Source organism: Ailuropoda melanoleuca, chromosome 1 (genome assembly GCF_002007445.2).
Source record: "Ailuropoda melanoleuca isolate Jingjing chromosome 1, ASM200744v2, whole genome shotgun sequence".
Taxonomy (NCBI): Eukaryota; Metazoa; Chordata; class Mammalia; order Carnivora; family Ursidae; genus Ailuropoda; species Ailuropoda melanoleuca.
Window position 1 is genome coordinate 79,467,666 of NC_048218.1, and position 19,620 is coordinate 79,487,285.

General features: G+C 54.4%; 1 protein-coding gene across 1 annotated transcript in view; it reads right to left on the bottom strand.

Moving 5' to 3' along the window:
- Positions 1 to 6,785, bottom strand: part of EPHB3 (EPH receptor B3) — a 19,252-nt gene extending 12,467 nt beyond the window's left edge. Inside the window, exon 1 of the mRNA XM_034661745.1 lies at positions 6,332 to 6,785. The gene's annotated coding sequence lies outside the window, so the exon portion shown is untranslated. The remainder of the gene's footprint in view (positions 1 to 6,331) is intronic.
- Positions 6,786 to 19,620: the final 12,835 nt, after the last annotated feature.

Genomic DNA, 19,620 nt, shown 5'->3' on the forward strand with positions numbered 1-19,620 from the left:
AGGCAGGGGTGGAGGGAGGCTCTTCATTTCTGTTTAATTTTTGGGGAGCGGGAGAGGGAGGGGGCGGGGATCAGCCCTTGGCCATCGCTCAGCCTTGGCCATCGCTCAATCTCGGCACATTTTTCCCATTAATGAGGAGAGGACTTGGATTTCGAGTCATGTGTGCCCGAGGAAGGGCTCCGGTCACCCTGGTGGGGAGGGGGCTTGATCTCTGGGGAAGGGGAGGGGCCCGCTCCCTTCAGCAAGAGGGAGACCCTGAGGTGCCTGTGTCCCAGCCTTAGGAAGGGCATGGAAGGGGGTCCCAGAATCCATCTGTCTGTGGCATTGGGAGGGACAGACCCAACCCAACAGAGCCCACCTTTCCTCTGCTATGTGTGTGCCGCACACGTGCGTGTACGCGAGCTGGGGTGAAGGCTATGAGGGACAGGAGATAAGGACAAAAGAGGGCTGAGTGAGCAGTCTCCAATCTCCCCAGCTGCCAACCGCACCCCCATCCTCCCCTGCCCCCCATGTGGCTGCTGGAGGGAGACCAGAAGGCAGACAGGCACTCTCTGCTACAGGGCTCTGTCAGGCTAGAAACCCCACCCGCCCCCTCCGAAGCGAGCAGGGAAGTGGACAGCAGGCCCGGGGGATTTCGGGACTGGGGCTTCAACGCTCAGAAGTGAACCAGCACCCCTTTCAGGTTGCCAAAGGGCCATGGAGAACGGCCACGTGGCGGGAGCTGTGCGGCTCTCGCCTGTGCACAAATACACGCACGCACAAGCATTCCCCAGTTCTTGGGCTGGGCTCCTTCTCCGCCACTGGGGCCAAAGAATGACAAGTCAACACATATGGTGGACAAAAACACACAGAGCCACAGCCGCCCGCAAACACACACACACACACACACACACACACACACGGCTTCACACACAGCCACGGTCTGCCTTTTTCAGACACACAGATGCATGTGGCACAAACAGATTCGTCTCTTAGACATTCACATACAGTGAAGCTTTCCTATACACAGATCTGGTTTGCCTTAGGCAAACACTCACTCTTACGGTCTTCATGTGTGCGGATTTCCAGAGACATATGCGTGCATGGAGGGCACGCACACCGAACAGTACATTCTCCTTACACACTCAACTGCACACAATTGCCAGCCCCAAGTCACAGTCTGGAGTGTAGTGAAGTGCAAACACAAACACCAGTTTCTCCACACAGACTCGATGACGCGCTCTTACACAGTCACACACGAGCGTCACTGGCACACACGGATGCCCGTGTGCACTCAAATGTGCCACAGGAGCACGCAGACAGTGTTAATGCCAACATCTACAGTGTGTACAAAGCCTCAGAGGTGCAGTCTCCATGCACATGCAACACACACACACACACACACACACACACACACACTGCAAGCATGTTCTTTCTATGAGCTGAGTCTTCAGGTGAGATGGAGGAAGGGCTAGGAGAAGGCAGTGTCTGCTAAGAAAGCCGAGGGACTGGGCCAGTCTTGGCCCAAGGTGCAGGGAAGGAGCAAACCCCAGACCTGCTTCCTGTGGCTCTGGCCTAGGCAGAAGCTGTCACCGGTTACAAGACTGGGGGTGGGGCAGGGGCATAAAGATGATTCTGGGTGTGGCTGGGCGTGGCCTCCCCAGGTACTTCCCTGCCAGCACAATGGCACTGTCCCCATTCCTGAGCCCTTGGAGAGGGGTGGCATCACGAAGAGACTTAGCCCCAGGAGCTCTGGGCAACACTTCCACACATACGTTGGGCACCCAGCAAGAGGAGAATATCGTGGGCATCCAGCCTGTGTCTGAGGGCCTCACTGGGCGGCCCTCGTGCAGCTGGGAGCCAGCCACCAACCCTGGTGAAGGCCCAAGTACACACAACCTTATGGAGCTGCCAGACGCCACAGCACCCCAGGTCCCAAGTCACACAGAGCACCCTGCTCTGTGTTGGTGAGACCCAACAAATCAAAAAACCCCAGAGACAAAAGCAAGAAGCCCAAGCTCCAGATGAGGGACTTTAAGGTGGTGGGGAAGGTCATGCGCCTGGGCCGGGCCAGCAGAGTGCACAGGGGCAGGTGGACAGAGCGGTGGAGTCCAGACAAGAAAGCACATAGCCCTGCCTGCAAAGAGAGGGAGAAAACCCCATGCCAGTCCTGAGTTGGTCCCCCTCCTCCTTGATGGGGTCCCCACCTCGGCCAACCAACCCAAGGCATCTGTCCCATCTTCTCCCATTTTGTCCCTACCCTGCGTGTCAGCGAGTGTACCTGTGTGTACCAAGCCTCACACTCAGGGTGGTCAGCCCTAGGAGGAAGGGGACCTGGTGGTGGGGGGCTTTTGCTGTGGGACCTAGAAGAGCCTAACTCACCCTGGGCTACCTCTCCCTTTCTGCGCCCATGGACCCTTGGCCCTCGAATCTGGGATGGAGGGGAGGGGAGCATCTCAAAACAGAGAACATATTTTGTTTTCCATTCCTCCCCTCAGATTGCGAGGATTTATAATTAAATAAACCTGAGAGGGAGAAGGGAGGAGAAAGCACAGAGCAAGGAGCCCAGATGCCTGTGTTCACCCATGCCCCCACCCTCGTCCTGGCCTTGCCAGCCAGCCAGGACTTTTGGACAGCTAGCCCTTCCATGAGGCCTCAGAGCCCTTCCCTGGGATCCCAGCCACCGTGGGTCTGGCCAGGGGTCTGGGGGCAGAAGGCAATAGGAGATCTGGGGCCAGGGCAGCCCGTGGGGCAGGGGGCCTCTCCCACCCCATCAGGTGCCCAGCTGTACCCAGGCGCCCTCCCCCCACCTCCCCAGCTGCCCAATCCCGACAAACCAGTTTGACTCAGCACAACAGGCAGGGCTACAATTTTCAAACTATGCAGGCCTGGTGATTCAGCCTCTTCATGCTGTTTAATTAGTGTAAGGCCGGGTGGCGGAGGCCTTGCCCACGGCAGCTTAGGCTTTCGCTCCCTGCCGCGGAGGCCACAGCGGCAGCAGTTCTGGCTAAAGGGAAGGCAGTGACAGCAAACTGGTTCCCCCAAATACCTGCCACTGTCCTTCAGCGGCAGCTCTGAAGCGCCAGCTCGTGACAAACCGCGATGGGGTGGGGGGCAACTCCACAAGTGAGCCGGCCACAGAAATCCCCAGCCTGGTGTCCCCTTGGCAAGCACCTCCTGGGGGCCACGGCTGCTGCCTCGGAGAGACTCGGACTCACACCGGCCTCCTTCCCTCGCCACCAGGTGCGCTGCGGCGGGCGGTCCCCACCTCTCACGCCTGGCAACCGCTTCTCTTTCTCAGAGGGGAGGCTCGCAGCACACCTCCCTGTCCTATCTGAGGTGTAAGCACCCTACGGCCCAGACATCCTTCCTCATCCCACGCCTGTTCCTGGTCTGCTCACCTTCCGGTTTGTGGTCCTGAAGGGGAGAAGGAGCTTGGCCTGGGGGACCGGGAAACACTACTCGTAAGGAGAGTGAGCAACAAGGTGGGCTCGTTTCCCTATGACTGAGGGTAAACCTGAGGGCAAACTCTTTGGGTATTTGTAGGGGGAGGTAAGCAATCAGAGGGCAAGGGGAAGGGGGTTTCTTCAACCAAGGAGGACAAGCAAGGACCCTGGCTCCATCCTCATGGAGAACTGATGAGGTCCTTGGTGCAGTCTTGGTGGACCCCAAGTGTGTAGGGAGGTAGAGCAGCCAGGTGCTAGACAGCACCTAACCAGGGGACCCATGACGAAACAGTACACGCAACTCAGGACTCTGGGCCTAAATATAATGGCTCTCAGATGCAGAGAGCCAAAAGGCTCCCCTAGGCCCAGGGCAAACCAAATCCTGGCAAAGCCAAAAGGAAGGTTGGAGCAAGGAGCCTGGATCCCCTGCCTGTAAAGCTTGGGAGCAGGGAGGGTCCTACCTAGCCCTGCCCAATGGCCATAGCCCAGGACCACCAACTCTTCCCATCTCACCCTTCAGGCTCCTGACAGGGCTGGGGGATGGGAAGGACACAGAGACAGCTGCCCCTGACCTAGCTCTCATCCCGTCCCATCGCTCCCAGAGCTGAAGGGAGATGGAAGCGGGGAGACAACTTTCTCTCCAGATCAACCTTCCCCCTGTCACTCCCCCCACCCCTTCCTCTAACCTCCCTCCAGCAGGTAAGGCACACACCAAGTTTGACTTCTGCCCCTCCCCAGGGGGCAGACCCTAGGACAATGATAATAGCAGTTAATCCTTGAATAATAATGGCTGTGTGCTAAGCACCCCACATACATTAAGGGCTCAATCTTCACTACAGGTCTAGGATTGTGGGTACTATCACGACCCCATCTCACAAGGAGGGAGAACAGAGTGGGTAGGCGTACTTCTGTGTGGGGGTCTCCCCAAAGCATCTCTCTTTTTCCTTTCATTGTCCCTCACACCAACTGAAAACCCTAAGGTCTGAGGTACGCCAAAAGTAAAGGAACCGGGAAAAGCCACCCGTGGAAGGCACTGCTACTTCCTAGGGGCACCCCACACTGGCCTGGCCTCCCAGACACCACCTACCCAGTCAGGGAGTAGCCCCAGACAGAGCTGAGGGGGGAAGGAGGGACACAGTTGGGGCCCTGCTGCCCTCTCTTTCCCGTGCTGCTACTGCTCCTGGGTCCTCTGCCTCCTGGTCAGCCCCTCAGCTCTTCGGCCTGGAGGCTGGATGTCAGCTCCCAGCTATAGCCTGCCGCTGAGGGTCCCCAGATTGTGAGAGGTGAGGAGGGGGAAGAAAGGAAGGAAGGAAGGAAGCCTCTTCAGGTAGCCCTCGCTCACCTGACCCAAACCACAGCCCCTCCACCCCACTGTCAGCACCAGCACCCACCACATCTGACAACAAGGGCCCTGTGCCTGGCACACACACACAGCCCCGTAAGCGCCTGTGCCTGTGTCACCCTTCCTGGGCGAAGACATAGAGACACAGACCTGGGAACTCCAACAGGCTCCCTGGCTCACACCCTTGAGGCAATCCACAACAAAGCCCCACACTGGTTTCTCCTGCCTGAGATCCTATCACACACATGTGGGCGCGACCTCAGTGTGTCTGCTTGGATTTGCATGTGTCCGCCCGTGTGAATCGGTCTGTCAGCGCCGGTGGGCCCAGAGATAAAAGGGGGTGGGGGTTCACAGGAACATTTTCCCATAGAGAAAACTGGAAAGCACCAGAAGATGCCTTTCTTTCAGAACTGTGCTCTTTTTTCCTTCCAACCTTTGAGTTTACCAATTGTGAACACACAAACCAACCAAGTTACACAGAAGTCATATTTTTGTTCCTGTACTAAGGAAGTGACTAGATCTGCTGTTAAAGACTCCAAAAATAAGTGTTGTCTGTATTCCAATTTCCCCTAAATTTCTGGGTTGTCCTTCCCTCCACATTAAGGAAGGTTCTTTTACTCTCATTTAATGCCTCCAAAATTTCTGGAAACTCTGCGTGTGTGTATGTGTGTCTATTGTTTGTGACCAGTGTCAGCGCCTCTGTCTGCCACAGGCTCGTGTCAAGTAGCCCCATATGCGTGAGCTCTCCCACCAGGGCCAACAGCATCCTGTGCACCCAAGCACAGTCGTTTGGAAGTTGGAGCTACTCCCTCGGCGCCGTCTGAGTAGGTTCCACACAACCTGAGAAACTCGGCCTTTCCCACCGGCAAATGGGGCAAACCCCTGAACTTCGGGGGTTCAATGGAGACCCGAGCACTCGGACGTCCTGCCAGAGGCGGAGGCGAGCCGCAGAGCAGTGCGCACTGCCCGTGCACTCAGCACCTTGTGTGTAACCGGCGCTCCACAAACCATAAACAATAACAGGCCCCCGCCTCCCCACCCCCGCAGCCAGCCCCTGACAAAGCGGGGTGCACGCACTCACACCTCTCACAGTCAACTCCGACCGGTTCCTAACCGACGCCGCCCCCCAACCTGGGAGTCCCGCTTCTCCCCCACCCGCCACAGCCCCGCGGCAGCCTCAGACGCCCCCGCCTCGCCTGGTGGGTCTCCCACACTTCCTCGCCTCCCGGGGCCGCTGAGCGCCCCGCTTCTCCGCGGTGAGTGCGGGGTTCTCCCCCAAGAGCTCACAGCGGTGCCGTGACTTTCGGGGAAGCTCAAACCGAGTCGAGCTGCCCGAGATCCACGACCCGCGTACCGCGGGGCCTCGTTGCCACTGGAGCCTGCGAGGCAGCTCCGGGGGCGTCCTCCCCACCCCATCCTCCGGCCCCCGGAGGGGCGCGGGCGATGGAGCCTCCTCCGACGTGCGCCCAGCCTGCATTTGACCCATCCCGCGGGTCCCCTCCGGCCTACGCTCGGGCGACCCCGGGCACAGTAAGCCTTGGACGCGCCCCCCGACGCCGCTCACCTTCCAGCGCCCGGCAGCCCGCGGGCAGCAGCAGAGGCAGGAGCAGCAGCGGAGGGAGCAGCGGCAGGAGCCCCGGCGGTGGCGGCGGCGGCGGAGGCGGGGCGGGCTCGGGCCATGGCCGGGGCGGGCTCCGGGAGCCAAGCCGGGCCGCGCCGAGCCGCGCCGGCGGGGCTGCGGGCACTCGGGGAACGGTCCGCTCCGCGGGCTCCGAGGAACGCTCGCGTACGGTCCCAGGAGATCCGGGCAAGGAGAGGGTGCAATCCAGGCGGGCGGCTCCGGAACCGAGGCGGCAGCCCGAGCCTGGCGATGCCGGGGGATGCAGGCAGGTCGGACCCGCGGGAATCTGGACGGACCGGTCCAGGAGGATCCCGGGCGCTGGAGAGCTCGGAGCCGGACAACTCCGGGAGGCGGGCCGGGGCGGGAGCACGCAAGTGGTGGTAGTTCGGGGGCACAGTTATCTGGCGGTCTGCCGCGGGGCCGGCTTGGATCCGGGGCTCCGTGTGCGCGCGCCGTCCGGGGTCCGAGCAAGGATCTTGCTGCGCCGCTCACGTACTCACTTCTGCTGTCCCCAGCGCCGGCGCTGCTGCTCTGGGCGAAAGGGGCGGGACCGGCCTCCTGCCTGTCAGCACCGTGGCCCCGCCCCCAGCCGCGGGCCGCCCACTCACAGACCGCCAGGAGCGCCGGTTCGGCCTCGGGAGCTCTCTGCCGGAGTTCAGTTGGCGGCGCCTCCGTCAGGCCCACCTTCAGGGTCTCCGAAGCCTGGAGTGGGCGAGGCCAAGAAAAAGATGAATTAGATTGGGCGGAGCGATACTGTCAATCAGACGGAAACCCCGCCTCCTGTTTCCCATTGGCCATTAGTAACAGAACCGGAGTCTGAAGAGGTGCCAGTCACATACAACGAGCTGAGGGCGCCCCCCTGTGGCCCATAGGTGCCCAGGGACGCCCCCACGTGGCTATCTTTTTTCCCGGCACCTCCATGAGTTTAGGCACTATCAACTCAGGACTGCGCAACACAGTCCTGAGACCACGGCCTTCTGCTCTTTTATTCATTCATTCGTTCATTCAGCCGTTCTTTGAGCATGAACTCTATTACTGCTGGTGCTACAACAATAGACAGAGGTCTGCGTTCTCTTGGAGCTAGTTTAGTGGTGGATGCAGGCATGAAGTCATCACCGCAGAGTATAATAGGTATCATTATGGAAGAAAGACAGAGTTGCCAGAGCACATGGAGGGGAATAGCTACGTCTGGCCCTGAGTAAATGACATTTCAGCTAAAATATGAAAGATGAGTAGTAGGTGAAAGATGTGTGTTTGAAGACAGGGTCGGGGCGGGGTGGCTGTTTCGGACACAGCAAACACACTTTGTGTGAAGTCCCAGCAGCAAGAGACACTGATATTCACTAGAGGAATCTGAAAGAAGTTCAGAGTATCTCGAGTGTAGAGTTAGTTAGAGGCTGAAAGGTGGCTTAGAAGTAGGTGTAGGGGCCAGCAGAATTGTTTAGACTCACAAAGCCTTCCTGAGAGCTGGAGCTTGAAGCAGGCTTTGCCTCATCCGATTAGCTTGGCTGCCCTGGGAAGTAAGAATGGGGGAGGCAAGGGTAGAAATAGGGAGATGGAGAGGAAGCCACGCAGTAGCCAGGTAGAGGAAGGTGGTGGCTTGGACTAGGGTGGAGGCTATGAGGATGGAGAAAAGTGGGCAGGTCTAAGATGTTTTAGGAGGTAGAATTCATGAGATTTGTGACTGAGTGGTTGAGAGATATGTGGTGAATGGCGGCCCCCGCTCCCCCGCCCCGGATTTCTGGACTAGCAATGAACTGCTACCCCATTTGCTCAACAAATGTTTACAATGTGCAGTAAACACTCTGAAAAACATAGGTCTTGTTTATTAAGTGGTGATGTTATTATAACCTCATTTTACAAACAAAACTGACATCGAGAAAGGCTTGGTGACTTGCCCCCAAGTCGTAGTGCAAATAAGTGACAGGGGTGGGATTTGAATCCAGGACTGTACAGCTTTTAGACTCCCTCATTCCACTTCATCAGAGACCTTAGGATCACCTGGACGCTTGTTAAAAACTCAGAATCCTGAGCCACCCATTCCACCTTGGATCTTAAGACTCAGAATCCCTGGGGTACGGGGCCCAGGATTCTATATATGTATTTTTTAAGATTTTATTTATTTGACAGAGAGAGAGAGAGAGTATAGCAGGGCGAGCAGCAGGCAGAAGGAGAGGGAGAAACAGGCTCCCTACTGAGCAAGGAGTCCAATGTGGGACTCAATCCCAGGACACTGGGATCATAATCTGAGCTGAAGGCAGATGCCCAAAGACCGAGCCATCCAGGTGTCCCAAGATTCTGCATTTTTTTAAAAAGATTTTCTTTATTTATTTGACAGAGAGAGAGAGAGACCAAGCACAAGCAGTGGGAAGCAGACTCCCCACTGAGCAGGGGGAGCCTGATTCAGGGCTCAATCTCAGAACCCTGGGATCACAACCTGAGCTGAAGGCAGACGCTTAACCGACTGAGCTACCCAGGAGCCCCAGGATTCTGCATTTTAAATAAGCATTCTAGGTGCTGCTGATGCCCGCTGAAGTCTGAGAATGACTATCACCATACAGCCTCTCACTGTCCTAGCTGGAGAAACAGCCTTCCATGAGCCCTCTGAGCCTTCCCCAGCTACCCTGAGATTTCTCGGGGGCAGAATGTCAGAGATGAGACTCTAGGTGGCCTCAGAAATAAGATGGTCATACTTAATCCTCTGATCATGAAGTGCCTTAGTTCCAGTCCTGGAAGCTCCATTAGAGCAAATGACGTCATGACCTGGTGCTGAAGACATTGCTCTGAAAGCGTCCATCCTCCCAGGCAAGACAGAGGTATGTGTGGGTACACAGGGCTGGGGTAAGGGATGGCCACGAGACAGAGACCCAGATTCCACCTCAGCCTCCCAGGCACTCCTACCTGCAGACCTGTTCTCAAGCCCTAGAGACTTCTAACAACATCATTCAAGGCTCTAGACCACAGAAGGGATCTTGAGCTCATCTTGTGCAACTCTCCCATTGTAAAGCTAGAAAGCCTGAGGCCTGCCGAGGACTGTTTGCCCTACAGTCCCCTCTGCCCTGCGGTGCTGGTTGGCATTGGGTAGGGTAGTATTTTGGCAGGCGGCTTGACAGCAGCACCTCTCAGCCGAAGCCCTGCTTGTTGTCAGGAGGATCTGTGAGACCGGCACTCCTGTTTGCTCAGCAGCTGTGCCAGGCTAAGCCTCGCCCTGGACAAACACAGCCTGCCAAGCAGCAGGCACCGAGCTCCTTTGTTCTTGGGCCTGATAGTGGGGCTAGCAGGTAACAGAGGGCCCGTCCTCTCCGGATGTTGGCACCATGGTTCCCACGGGAATGCTTCCTGATCAAGAGGCCGACAGGCTGAAGGGCACCCAGGTACTGGCTACAACAGCCTGGGGCAGGAAGGTGACCACCTGGCGACAGAGCGGACGTGAGTGGGGAGCAGGTGGAGGCATGGGGACTGAAAGCCAGGCCAGATAAGGAAAGCTGGGACACCTCCACCTCTCTGGGGCTAGGCAGGCAGAAGGTTCTAACCTATCTTTCCAGGCTGAGCAGGTGCCAAGGAACCCAGGGAGCAGGCTCTGATCTTTGATTTGGAATGAAGGGAAAATGTCCAGAGCGAGGTCAAGGTCCCTCTCTCTGAGCCCATCATCCTTTGCCCATTTGAAACTAGGAGGAAGCTTGATGTAGAAGCAGGAGTTTGCTGAGACCTGAGTACGAATCCTGGCACGGTCATTCACCAGCTGGATCATAAGAAACTGAATCTTCCTGAGTCCAAGTATCCGCGGGAATGGAGGTGGGATGGTGACCACACCTCCCTTGCACGCCTCTTGGGATCCTCTGGCCACAGGGCAGGAGCACAGCAGCTGCCTGTGAAACGGCCCCTATGATAATTAATACCCAGTCCCCAGAAGCTCTCTGGAAATGCTGACAGCTAGAGGAATGACTATGAATCTAATTGGGCTTAATGCCCCCTTGCGGCTGTGACCCACTTTAGATTCTTTTTTAAAAAGGTAATAGTGATGCCTGGGTGGCTCAGTCTGTTAAGCATCTGCCTTCGGCTCAGGTCATGATCCCAGGGTCCTGAGATCAAGTCCCTCGTCGGGCTCCTTGCTCAGTGGGGAGTCTGCTTCTCCCTCTGCCTCTGCCCCTCTTCCTGCTTGTGCTCCCTTCCTCTCTCTCTCCCTCTCTGACAAATAAATAAATAATCTTGAAAAAAAAAAAGATAATAAATATGTGTCCCTGGGTTTGTGGTTTGGAGATTGTTACAGGAAAATTGAAACTGGGAAAAGAGAGCTTGGGGGCAGTAAACGATGGTGGGATTGATTTGATGAGTGCTTTTTGGGCTCTAATTAAGGACCAGGGTGGGGACAAGGAGGCCAGTGAGGAGACCACAGGCAAGAGTTGATGATGCCTGGACTGGTTGTAGCACAGTGGCCTGAGAAGCAGTGTGGGTGGTCATTTACAGGAAGAGAAGTAAAGACTTGAGGAGGGGTTGTTTGGTTGGGGGGGGGCGTCTGGGGGTTGAGGACAGAAGGTGTCATTTTGAACTGGCTAAGTTTAGGAGGCTGGCTAGACATCCACACGTGCATATCGAGCAGACAGCTGGCTTCATCACTCCCACGTCCTACACTGACCACCCCCCTTGCCATCTACACAGCCTGAACTCTGGTCTTTGTCGCTTGGAGGCATGACTTCAGGGCCTTTGCACTGGCTGCTCCCTCTGCCTCGTTGCTCTTTTTCCAGTTCTTACAGAGCTGCCGTCTCTCGGAATTTAGGTCTCCGCTTAAAGGTCACCTGCTGCCCACTTTGATTCCCTCCCTCGTCCTCCACACCATCACTGTCTAGCCCATTGCACTGTTTCATTTCCTTATACTACTGAGCACTAATTGAGATTATATTATTTAGTCATTTGTCTATATGTGTATTGTCTGTCTCCCTTTCTAGATTGTAAGCTTCCTGAGAGAGAGGCTTGCCTTATTTACCAGTGAATCCCCGGTGTAAGGCCTAGTGCTCTGCATGAAGTGGCCTCTCAGTAACAATTTACTGACCAAGTCAGTAAGTACGGCCAATAGGTGGTATTCATGCTGCCACTTCCTCCCAAGACGTTGGCAGACATTGCTCATTGATTCTGAACATGGTGGTGCAGATGGCCCTTCTCAATCAGGGTTGGCACTTGAAGTCAAACCTGCCTGCCATCCCTGTGATGGACAAAGGTCCCCTCCTTGCTACCCATGTGACTTTGTGCGAGTCTTTTTTGTTTTTTTTTTAAGATTCATTTATTTACTTTGAGAGAGAGAGAAAACACAAGCAGGAGGGGCAGGAGAGGGAGAGAGAGAACCCCAAACAGACTTTGTGCTGAGCCCGGAGCCCAATACGGGGCTCGATTTCACAACCCTGAGATCATGACCTGAGCCAAAACCACGAGTCAGACGCTTAACCAACTTCACCACCCAGGCGCCCCTGTGTGTCTTTTAAAGTTCCTGGGACCTCAGTGTCCTTATCTGATGTCTCCTCCAAGATGCAGAGGAGTCTTCCCACCGCTCTTTGATGGGCAGCACGTCCAGGCTGGAGCCTATGGCCACACGCAGACACGCCAGATCCCAGCTTTCCCCTGAGTCCCTCTGCGCTTTCCTCTCCCTCTGTTCTCCTCTGCTTTCTCACCAGCCCCAGAAGACAAGGCTAGCAGGGACCTTTGATACCTGGCCCAACAAAACCCTCATTTTTAGGTGAGGAAACGGAGATCAGAGAGGGACAGTCAATGGAGCCAGAAATCCAACAAAGACTAGTTGTCCACACCCAGCGCTTTGGCAACAGCGGTCCCTCCCCTGGATCCCTGGTGGGGCCTGGGCACAGCACCTCCCCATCAGGAGAGGGAGCCGGAGCCGGGGGCTGCGCTTCCTTGTGCTCAGGGCACATTCCCAAGCCCCAGGAGGCACGCAGCCTGGCTTCCCTCCAGGCCCTGGCAGTTGGCGGGAGAAGGATGCCCTGTGGATTCCTGGCTCCTTCCCCCACTTCCGAGCCCCCGCCGTTCAAAAAGGGGAGAAAGGTGCAGGCCTCTTCCTCCACAGTTGCTTTTAGAAATTGCCTCAAGTTGTTTGGACCAGGCCGAGGCTCTTAGCCGTTTCAGAGCCAATTAATGGCCTGTTGGCAGCTTCTCACCTTCATCCTCTTCCCATCCAACGGGGATCATCCCCTCCACTCTCTTGAAGCTCTTCCACAGCCTCTCTGACAAGAGCGCGGTTCTGGCTTCCCTTGAGGAAGGGTGGAGGCAGAAATGGATGAGTATTGACTCAACCTCTCTGTGATCTCAAGTGGAAGTTCTTTAAATGGCTCCCAGAGAGGGGGGCGCTTCCGCCGCTTTGAGTCTGTCTGCGCAGAGCCCTCGTTTGCTAACTGTCTTTTCTTGTGGAACAGCCGTACTTCTTTTCTAGGAGCTATTTGGGGAAACTCTAATGTTTGCAGGAACAGAGAGCCAGCTCCCTGCCCAGGAGGACAGTGAGGACCAGAGGGATCCAAAAGTGCTAATTAAGGACCAATACCCGTAGACATCTGGGAAAGTTAAACAAAAAAATGGAAAAGGCTGGGGCTTTCATGTGTAATGAGGAAGGAGGGAATATCAGGGACTACGGGAAATTTGGGGAGACAGATTTTGACTTGCTATTGAACCTTTCAGCCCACTTATTGGACAGGTACTGTGTACTGTGGGGCACAGGCAGAGACAGGCACAGGCCCACCCCCAGGAGAGAGGTCACAGACACCTTCCCGAGGTGACAGTCACTGAAGGGAGACCAGGCTGAAGCCCCAAGAATAAGAGGAGGCAGCCAGGGGAGGCAGACAGAGGAAAAGACCAGGCAGTAGGGCTTCAAGGCCCCAGACACACCATGGAATCACGTGGGGAGTTTTTTAAAAAGAAGGGTGCCTACCCCCAGAAAGACTGGTTTGGGGGCAGGGCCTGGGCCCTGATGTCAAGTGGGTCTAATGCCAGGAGGCAGGTAGGGAGATCATAAAATGCGTGCTGAGGGGACAGTCCAGGAGTCACTGGTGACTCAACAGTAGCCACATGGCCGTGTTAAGGAGTTTGGATAGGAAGTCCCTAGTGGGTTTTAAGCTTCAAGGGGAGGATTAAGTCGGTCCCATTTGCTTTATTAAACTACTTTAGTCTAGCTTCTCTCCCCTCCTTTCCCCATACTCACCTGATGTAAAGGGTCCCTATAGAGGCCTGCTCAGGACCACCTGGGTCAGTGAGACCTGCCTGGGGCTTTCCTTTCCTCTGCCAGGCCAGGCCTTGGTCTCTGGGCGGTGTGGGTCCTTTGCCCCCACGTCAGGTGGCGAAGGACCATCCAGATGCCCAGCCCCTTCTCCCCACCTGTCTTCTGTCCCCAGCAGCTGCCCAGGCACTGGCTCTGGTCAGTTCATCCCGGGCTTCTCTCCCGGCCTGGCCAGAAATGGTGCCTGATCTGCCTTAGGGATCCAGCAGGCGTAGTACAAGTGAGGCATCTTCTCCTCTCTGTTCTCCAAAGCTACCACTCTTGGGGCAGGTCTAACAGCTTTTCCCTTTTCAGTATGAGTTTTGTCAGGCCTTTCCAGGGCTCTGCTGCACCCCAGAACCCTCCATGTGATGCCCCTCCTGCTCCCAGCTGGAAGTAGAGCTCGGGGAGAGAAAGCAGGGCTTCAGAGTCCCTGGGACTCGGGTTAGAAACCTGACGCCACCTCTCACAGCTCTGTCACCTCGGCAAGTCACTTCACCCCCTGATTCTGTTTCCTCGCTTGTAAAACAGCAGCACCAACCTCATGGGACAGTTCTGAGCATTAAAGGAGAGAAGTACGTAAGTGCTTGAATGGAGTACCTAGTACATAGTAGGTCTTCAATAAATGCTAGTGCCGTTTACTACTACTACTACTATTATTATTACTAGTGAGGGCGAGTACTAATTCCACCTCCTACGGGGATAGAAGCATGAGCCAGATAGGTATGGTCCCAGTCCTCGTGGACCTTCCAGTCAAAGAAGTGTACAGTGTTAAAAAGCACATTTGGGAGGCCAGCAAGGCTGTGCTCAGAAAACGCTATGGATGCTGAAATGTTGAGACGGACTTACCCAGGTCAGGGCAGGGGGGAGAAGCGGTGGGGCCAGAAGAGGCAGAAAGAATCGCTTTGGTGTGCAGTACCCAATGAGACACCTGCCCCCGCATCTTCTCACGCAATTGCAGAACCCAAAGAGAATTCTGAACTCCTCCTAGATGCTGTGATCCCCCAACTCGATCCGCAGACTTTGTGGGTCTCACACTTCACGGTGTCCCCAGGGGACAGCACTTATGCCGGGGCTTTTTCCATGCCTTAGACCCATCCCCTCGCTCCTGCATATCTCCGTTTGGGTGTCAAACCCAACATGTCCTCAAATCCAATGTGTCCGAAGTTATACTCCCCTCCCTTTGCCCCCAGCCCCACCGCTTCCTTCTGGGCCTGTATCTCAGTGAAGGACAGACAGTTCCAGCTACCAGGTGCCCACACCAGAAACCAGTGTCTGTGTAGACCGCTGTCCTTCCTTCACACATCCTATTCGTTATCAGTCGTAAGAGATGTTTAGCTACTTAGCGTTTCTTTTCCTGCTCTCTAGTGGTTCATGTCCTCATATCCATCTCAGCCACTGCCTTGCTCTAAGTGAGTCCTTCCTCTCCTGCCTTTTGGTTGCAGTTACCTAATAACTGGTCCCCAAATTTTTGACTACTATGTTTTTCTGTCAAATTACCGTTTGTGATCCAGGGAGATGCCCCCACCAGTCACCTATCCCCGGTATAGAGATTCAGAACGTGGCTCTGCACTCAAGCAGGTGGGGTTTAAGTGCTGTCACTCACTAGCAGTGTGACCTTGAGCAAGTCCCATAACCTCTCTGAGCCTCAGCTCCTCGCATGGAAAAGCTCTGGGGTACACGGCTGCTGTTTTTGTCTGCCCCCGACATACCTCCCTCCCTCTCACCCTTCCTTTGGATGACCACCCCTCCTCAGCTCCACAGAGTGGAGCTGCCAATACAGAAGCTGATCCCTGATCACAGGGGCGGGCAGGGCCAAGTCAGGCCATTCCGAGCCTTCTCTTGGGAACTGGACTCTGCGAGGTGTCACAGGGACTGACGGAGTTGACAGTAGCTGGTGCTGAGCTTTAGACAGGACCCATGCACAGCACGGCAAGCCCTGGTCCTGCCCCAGTCCGTCCCAAAGACTGGCCTGGCTATTCCTCTTTTGCTTCAATTCTGTGAACCATCCAGTGCCTTTCCAACATATTCTCTCTCTCTCTCTCCCACCCTCCCTTTCTCGCTCTCTCTGTCTCTTACAACCTCCTTTCTCCCTCTCTCCTTCTCTGCTTAAGTTAGGGCCTATTTCTGACCCTAAATCCCAAGATCTGCCCCCTAGTGCTGCAGCCAGGATGAAATGGGCCAGACTCATCAAGCCCAGTTCCAAGAATGTTAGCTCAAGGATGATGGATGGCCACCCATCCCAGAGATCCCGGAACCAAAGCCAGCATGGAGGTGAGGCTCAGTGGGGCCATTCAGTGGACCTTGGGCATCCAGGAGACGGTGAGCCATGGGAGGGCAGAGACTGCCCCTGACCTGCTCCCATGGACCCCCCAGGCCTGCACAGGGTCTGACTTTTAACAGTAGGTCTTCAGCAAACATCCGCTCACTGTGGATGATATTCACAGTCTACAGATATAGCCACCTGTCATTCTTGCAGAGGGGATGGTCCTTGCAAAATCTGGCAGGCCTGTGGTTATTGGAGGCGCCAGAGTCATCCCTCCTATGAGGGCAGTCCTGGTCTCCAGCTCAGAATTGGTCTTTTCAGGAACTGCTCAGGCTTCCTGCACGTCTGTTATTTCTGTCTCTTTAAGATCAGCTCAATCCCCCCACTTTGGGGAACTGCTTCTCCCCCACTCCAATGATGTGATTCCAGTGAACCCCTCCAGTCAGTGTACCCCACGCCATGGTCCCAGGGGTGATCAAAGGACCAGCAGGAGACCAGAGAGCTGCCTTCGTTTCCCAGAGCTGAAATGCTGTGAATTGGGGCTTGGCAGTTGCCACCCACCCCAGACATGGAGACAGTCTGGACAATGGAAAATGAGACAGAGGGGAAGGGCAGAAGGGAAAAGAAGACTTGCCAGTGTCACTGAGTTCCTCCATCCAGTCTGCTTCTGGGACCAACCCCTTCCAGGTGAAGGGGGGGCTCATTTCTTCACTTAACAAACTTTCACTGAGCTGCTAGTGCATGAAATAATCAAGATACCGTCACTGTCATTGTGGGAGTAATTGTGCTGTGACAGGCATGCACGCACACGCACACACACACACACACACCCCTCCTCCATGATCATGGATCATGGAGGAGGCACAAAGCAAGAGGGTACACTATCACCCGGGCCACCGGAGGGTGGAGGCAGCTCAACACAGACTTCGCGGAGGTGGTGATCCCCAGAGGAGTCTTGGGTGCCACTGGGAGGAGTAATCCTCAGTGGGTCTACTCTTTAAAGTGAGAGGCTAAGCTTCCGAGGCTGATCAGCTGGAGATCCTGTGTGGAGTTATGTCTGTGGAGAAGCCTTTGTTGTATGAGCACACCGCGGGGCTGCGGGCGTTCGTTCGCTCGGAAGTGGCAAAGTGCTGGAAGGGAACCACCGAAGGCAGATGCCCTGAGCTGTCCCCCACCATAGATCTCCCATTGTGTCTTGTCGTTTCCTCCGGAAGTTTCAGTGTTGGAATGCCGCCCTGACTTACCTCTTCAGGTTGATGCAATGGCCCAATTATCTAGCTAGGATCCCAGATTGTCTTGAACTGAATGGATGTGGGAGGGAGGGGGGGGCGCACGTCTAGAAAAGAAAGTGCCAGAGGGAGTCCAACCACCCACAAGCTGTTAGCTGGAGCGGCCTGCCCACAAAAGATGCCTTTGTTATTCCAGGAGGTGTTGTCACAAGAGCTTGGCCACAACTCCCGAAGCACATCCAGGAACTGTTTTCTTCATGAAAGGGCTGGCAGGGAGCACTGTCTGGTAGCCTGGAACGGAGGCTGATCTCGAGGAGCCAGGGAGGGGAACACCCGCCAGGCCACCCGGCACCACCTGTCCCTGGAGCTGGCTGTCCTGTGGGCAGTAAGCAACAAGCACGGCCAGGACTCGGCGGCAAGAGCAGCAGAGCTTCTCAGGGAAGGGATTCCGGGCTGCGGTCCGCTCCCTCTGAAAGTCTCCGAGGGCTCCTTGTTCCATCTTAAGCCTCATCGCAGCAAGAACCGCAGCTCTTCCCCCGCGGTTTGCATCACGCGGACTCTCCAGCCCTCGGTCAAATCCACACTGACCTCAGCAGAGCATCAGAAATCACAATGGTCTGGATAGGAAATTGAATTGAACTGCCACTCTTATAGCTGGGGTGACTGTATAACTCGTCTCTCAAGCCTGAACTCTCCCCAGAGTCAAAGGAGGTGCTATTAATGATTTTACTGGGACACCTGTCACGAACAGGCAAGCTTCGAAGTTCACCCTCCCTATTTATTCCCTGGAACGAAAGGTCAATACAAAAGGATGATGCCTTGAAGCAGATCATCAGTGGAGATGGCCAGCAAACCCGTCCAAATCCCCAGTGTGCCTCCTGTCTCTTCCTCCCTGTGTCACGGCAGAATGTTCTGAACTCAGAAGGGCGCAGACTGCTCTAGCGACCTCCCTCCAGACTCTGCTGCGGACCTCATAGCCAAGAACATAGTCTAGACGCGTTCCTGGGTAACCATTCTTCCGTTGTTTTTACCACAGAAGGCTAGTGAGCACAGACTAGAAGGTGGGCGTGCGCACGTGTGGTGAGGGCACACCGCTAGAGCAGAAGCTGCCCCCGGGGTTCGAAGAGCACAGTGCCCTCAGCCCCGTGATTCCGCTCCGGGGTTACACCCTGGGAGACTCTCCTGTGTGTGCAGAAAGAAAGCCTAACAAAAGTCTTTACAGCAGCGTTGCCTGTAACAGCAAAAATTGAGGGTCCAACAACAGAGTCACGGATTTTTGAAAGGGATGATAAAAACAAATAATTCAATTTAAAAATGGGTAGAAGATCTGAATAGACATTTTTGCAAAGAAGACATCCAGATGGCCACAGACACATGGAAAGGTGTTCCACATCTCTAATCATCGGGAAAATGCAAATCAAACCCATAACGAGATATCACCTCACACCTGTCAGAATGGTTAGAATCAAAAATATAAGAGATAACAAGTACTGGCAAGGATGTGGAGAAGAGAGGATCATTGTGCATTTTTGATGGGAAAGTAAACTGGTGCAGCCACTATGGAAAACAGGATGTATGGAGTTTCCTCAAAAACACTGAAAATGGAACCCCCATGCCACAAAAGTCATATCATTCTGGATAATTACCCAAAGGAAATGAAATCACAATCTCAAAAAGATATATCTGCACCCCCATGTTCATGGCATTTATAATAGCCAAGACAGGGAAACAGCCTAAGTATCCATTGACAAATGGATACAGAAAATGTGGTCATATATAAAATGGAATATTCTTCAGCCCAGAGAAGAAGGAAATCCTGCCATTTGTAACAACATGGAAAGACCTTGAGGGCATTATGCTAAGTGAAATAAGTCAGCCTGGGAGACAAATACTCCATGATCTCACTTCTACGTGGAATCTAAAAAACAAAAAACAAAGAAAAGAAACTAATAGATTCAGAGAACAGATTGGTAATTGCCCAGAGGCAAGCCCTAAGGATGTCATGTACAGCATCATGGCCATAGCCAATAAGACTGAATCATAGATTTGAAAGTTACTAAAAGAATAGACCTTACAAGTTCTTGTCGCAAGGAAAAGAAGTTATAATTGTAACAGACATTAGTCTCCTTGTAGTGACATTTCGTAGTATATACAAATATCAGATCACTGTGTTGAAACTAAACACCTGAAACTAATACAATAATATATGTCAAATAGATCTCAATTTTAAAAAATAAATTTTAAAAATTGATGATAATATATAAGTTAGAGATATAAGCATCAGCATGGATAAATGTCAAAAATATTTTTGAGAAAAAAAACGCAAGTTGCAGGAGGATTTCTTTCCTGTGACACTGTCTGTAAAAGGTCTAAACACACAGAAGGGAACTATGTGCTGTTTATGAGCTCTCGTACAGATGGTAAACAGATATAAAGATGCATGAAAATGATAAACGCCAACCCTGGGGAGAGTGGCTGTAGGGAGAAG